The sequence below is a fragment of the Haemaphysalis longicornis genome, unplaced genomic scaffold, assembly GCF_048455015.1.
Source record: "Haemaphysalis longicornis isolate Haplotype H1 unplaced genomic scaffold, Haemaphysalis longicornis Haplotype H1 scaffold_13, whole genome shotgun sequence".
NCBI lineage: Eukaryota > Metazoa > Arthropoda > Arachnida > Ixodida > Ixodidae > Haemaphysalis > Haemaphysalis longicornis.
In genome coordinates this window covers 33,546,024-33,551,089 of record NW_027526233.1, presented here as the reverse complement: position 1 = coordinate 33,551,089, position 5,066 = coordinate 33,546,024, and positions in this window count along the sequence as shown.

Genomic DNA, 5,066 nt, shown 5'->3' with positions numbered 1-5,066 from the left:
CGCCTTCTGGAACGTGCTCGTTATCAACAATCACAAAAAGATACCCAAACGTATCAGATTCCCTTACGATCCCTGCGGCTACCCCGATATTTGTGGTGCAAAGCGCGTGATCGTGATGCACAGGAAACCACAGCATGTGGGGGACGCAGGATCAGATGAGAATAATTGCTTCAAGCACCGCCCGCACCAACAGTCCGACATGATTTATTTTCGCCTGATCACTGGGACAATATTCAGGCGCCAAATACGAAGGGCCAGCTTTAAGCCCAGTCCTTGGCTTTCTGGCCGGGGAGGGAGGCGGAAGAGTGTGTTGTAAATAAATGAGATGGGCGCAGGCACAGGGCGATAGCTGGGGGATGAAGGCAAAGTTGCGCCCACTGCCTCGCTCACAGTATGTTTCATCGGCTTTCGAGAACGGGTGTCTAGGTCAGCCTTTCTTGGATCCTCCACAACGACACCAGCGAGGATTGCTGTACTAGATTGGAGCAGCCTTTCTTGATTTTTACACAACCAGCCAAACCACTTCCGCTCACTGATAGCGAGAATCCGTGGTAATAATTAACAGTGACTCTGGCTAGTCAGTGAACGCAAGCGGTTTAGCCAGTTGAGTAAAATCAACGCACACTGCTCCCATCGGCGCCATGATGCGACACTAATTAAACCGTTGCGTGAAGAGTTTTATAGTTGTGTGGCACGAAATTCACTGTAATGGCAATACAAAGCCCGGTTTTTCTTAAACAATGAGCTTTTATTACTGCGTTTTATATAGTGTTTTCTTAATCTCATAACATAAATAGAAATTTTTATAACACACTAAAAATGTTTGCGGAAACTAATTTCTCACGCTATTGTACTATTTAATGGACACTCACACATAACAAACAGCAGTTACAAAAAAAACAGTTTTTTTGCTGTCAAGAGCGCGTGCGCGAATCATATAAGGCTTCACTATGCATATACGTACAATTACGATTGAAAGTGAAAGTTTGTTTGCACCTTACTTGAGTGATTTATTGTAAAATATCGGGATATATTGGGCCATCGCCAATGGTCGATGTTAACGTTATGCTACACATTGTGGATGTGTATTTACAAAGTGATGGGTAAAGTTTGTTGGAATCAGTGTAAATGCAAAGTATATCCTGTCTTATTTGCGTGGAGTAGGAAAATATGACGCTAAAGCCTTTTGTTCTACACTAAACGTACTCGCGCACCTGTGGGATTGGTTCCGTCGCACCGCAGGCCACTCTGTTTGTTCTGTGGGGCGACCGAGTCCACGATGCACATCTTTTTGGAGTGCGCAATTCCGCAGGCGCTCTTACGCAAAATAGCTTAAAGTATATGATCTCCCTGGTTTGCCATATGAGACAGTGCGGTTCCTTACCCACTCCCGCGTGCGGCAATAAATCAGTTTGATTTGCTCCTTATGGAATGCTCTAATCAAGTGAATCCCACCGCTGCCACCACTTGTGACGCTCCCCGGAGGGGAGATGGCGTCACTCTACCAACTAGGTGGGTCCACGCAGAGTTGAGGGGAAAAGAGACAACGCAGGCTCAAAGGTACAATTTAATTAACAATAGTTAGCGCTGGTGCCGGTGCGCTCACCCGTTGAGAGGCTGGGACCCTGTAGGGCGGCTGGCGCTGGGTCGTGGAGCCGAGAAGTCGTTCAGGTGCGGCGCTGCAGTGTGCACGTGCTCGAGCAGGGCCGTTCGGGGGGGTGGGGGGGGGGGGTGCCGGGATTCTCGTGCCGGTCGGCGTAGGCGGTCCGTGCTCCTGGCAGATCGTGGACGCGGACCCGAGATGTGACCGCTGGCTGGCTGGTCCCGGGTTGAAGGGGGGGAGCGCGCGATCGGATTACTCCTACGGGCGGCTTCCTCGTTCGGCCCGGCCAGATGATGTCCAGTCGGGAAAAGAGCCCCCGGGCCTCGTTCCCTCGCCTTCTTATACCCTCCTTGGGTTACGCACAGGGGGGGTAAGGACGAGCTCGTTGGAGAACCGGCCGGTGATCTCTCTGCGCGTGGGCGCGTCACCCCGCAAGCCCTCGGGGATTAACATTCTTCTGCAGATTAACATTCTTCCGCGCGTGCTTCCGCACATTCCGCGCATGCTTGGCCTTTCTTCGTGCCACGCGAAGTGGCTGGCGCCCGCTTCTACATGGGAACACGTTTCTGCGTGCGTATGGGTTGTACGCGGCAGTGAGTGGCGATGTCCGACCGTCACAGTGGCTTACATGAGAAAGGAGTTAATGATGCGATGGCGTGTTGCATTAAAAATTGTCATCTGCACCGCTTACGAGAGCGGCACTCGAATATCCGCCGCAGTGCTAAGCCGAACACATCTGTAGGCGGACCTGTAGGCAGACCGGCCGGCTGCTCCCAGCACGCGTCTTGCCACCCAACGTCTCGAGCGTGGCGCGTCGTTCTTTAGCCACGGTAGCATTTGCACTCGCAGCGCCTGCGTCACATGCACGGTCGCTTTTTAATTAAGCGCCTCACGAGATCAGTACGTGGGGGCATTCGCAGAAACTGCCATCGATGCGGATTCGACAGTGCTACGGCGGCTCTGCTCTGTGATATCCCTCCGACGGTCACGTGGTCAGCTTTGTTCACACAAAATCCACAAAATTCATCGTTTCGCGGCACTCGCTGAAACCGAAACTGCGACTGGCCGCATTGAAAATGCCTCTAAAAAACAACCATCGCACGCTGAAGCAAATGAGGTTTCTACAGGTTATAAGTAGGTAACTAGCTACTTATCGCAACAAAAAAAAAACAAGATGCAGAATTTTTGTGTCAGTACCCCTTTAACACATTCACTACCACCCCACCACCACCCCTCAAACACTAACGTTAACGCAATACACCCACCCCCTACGCGACGCATTTACTCGAGTCCCCCCTCGTGGGGAGATGGGCCCAATTTTTTTGCATTTGTCCGCGCGAAATTGGCGTGTGGTTCGGTTTTAAAGTAGTTTTAGTCCAGATGTTAACACCTGTGAGTGTTGGTTGCCGGAGATAACATGTTCGTGAATGAAAAACTTCACTTTTATTAAAAAGGTTCTGATTTTGCTCAACAGAGCGGTATCAATCGCCTATCATGTAGGTAGGCGACTCAAAGCGATAACATATTCAAGTTTTGTGTCAACAGAACACTAGTCTCCTTTGCTGTAGTTTCTGATTGTTTTCTTGTGCGGTACCTGTCGTGAACCATCAAAATCTAAGGTGAAATGAATAAATGATTAAGGTGAAACTTGTGTTCCTACCGACATTTCTATATTCTCAGGCAGAACGTGATCGCTGGCCAGGTGAGAATATTGTACAGTTTCCCATAATTTTTTTTCTTCTTTCGTGTTCGTATATCGCAGGCGGTAAGTTCGCTATCGGGGCTGATCCGTATTTTCTGTGATCTTTCGCTACCAAGGGAGCAAATTATACCGTTCTTAAGCCAAACAAATGTCCACTCATGCTGGTTCTTGCGTGCACTAGCAAAAATCAGCCTTCCCAGGCAATGAAACGATCGTGGGTGAGGTCAACGAAGAAACCGCTTCCAGTGCTCTGAATGGAAGTTGGGTTGCACGAGCTATGAAGCCGGCGTCTATATGACTGCGCCATTCCGGCAGGGTCGAAGCAGTGTCGATTTTGATAAAGGTGCATGGGCGTTCAAAAACTAAACACAAAAAAATTACACCACCTTCCGGCGAGGGAACCCTGAGTTGATGCGAAGCATCTCGGAGGTTCCGAAACGTTCACGAGATTGGGTATCCAAATAACAGAAAATGACGGACTTCCGTACGGCGCAGCGTGACTTAACCGAAGCAGCAACTGAGGGAGCGGCGCGCGGACCATGTTTATTATATTGTCGCGAAGACAAGAACGATGCAGTTGTCTTGAGTGAGAAGCACGTTTATTGGAGCGAACTTGTGCTCCCCTAACCCGCCGCGGTAGCTCAGTGGCTAAGGCTAATCAATTCAATCAATTCAATTCAATCAATCAATTCAATCAAATCAATTCAATTCAACCCCCCACAATCAATCAAACTCAAAAGAATACAGAGGCGGGGAAGCAGCGGTCAACAAAGTGACTTGCACAGGCGAGTGTCGTCGAATCGAATGCTCCGGCGTCCGCACTGCAGGCGTTTTATCTTTCGGCGCGCGTGGTTCTCGAAACGTCGATTCACATCGAGAACATAGTAGATCCAAGAAGATTATTCTGGGCTGTTCACGTTAGATCGGAATGCTCTCCCTATCACGACAGATAACACATGCGGCACAGAAAGAAAGAATGGAACACGCGCTTCCCTTGGCGCAGAGATAGCACAGACCGGCGCCGCCGGGCGGTAAAAGCAAAACACAAATAAACAAACCCAATGTATGGTTCGCGGCATTACCCCCCCTCTAAGAGTGCATCGACCCGATGCTAACATAAGCGACCGTCCGAAAATAAAAATAAAATTCATTATCGTCCGTAGAAAGGTTTTAAGCGAACCACGTGAACGACTTCGGGCCGCATGCGTCGTCGTGATGTTCCGGAATCACCATCGGGGATCACCTCGTAGGTAAGTTGGCCGACACGTCGTAGAATCTGGTAGGGTCCGAAATACCGTCGCAGGAGCTTCTCTTTGAGTCCGCGTCGTCGGATGGGAGTCCAAACCCACACACGATCCCCTGGTTGGTACTCGGCGCCTCGGCGTCGGAGGTTGTAGCGGCCCGCATCCACCAGCTGCTGGTCCGTTATACGAACTCGAGCGAGCTGGCGGGCCTCCTCCGCACGTTGAAGATATCCGTGGACGTCGGCGTTGAGGTCGTCGTCTTCTACGTAGCGGAAGCATGGCGTCGAACATCGTAGTTGGCCTTCTACCGTAGACAAGCTCGAACGGCGTCAGCTGCGTCGTCTCCTGGATAGCCGTGTTGTACGCAAACGTGACATACGGGAGCACTTCGTCCCAAGTCTTCTGTTCAACGTCAACGTACATTAACAGCATATCTGCGATTGTCTTGTTCAGACGTTCTGTTAGTCCGTTCGTTTGGGGGTGGTACGCCGTCGTTCTTCGGTGATCCGTGTTGCTG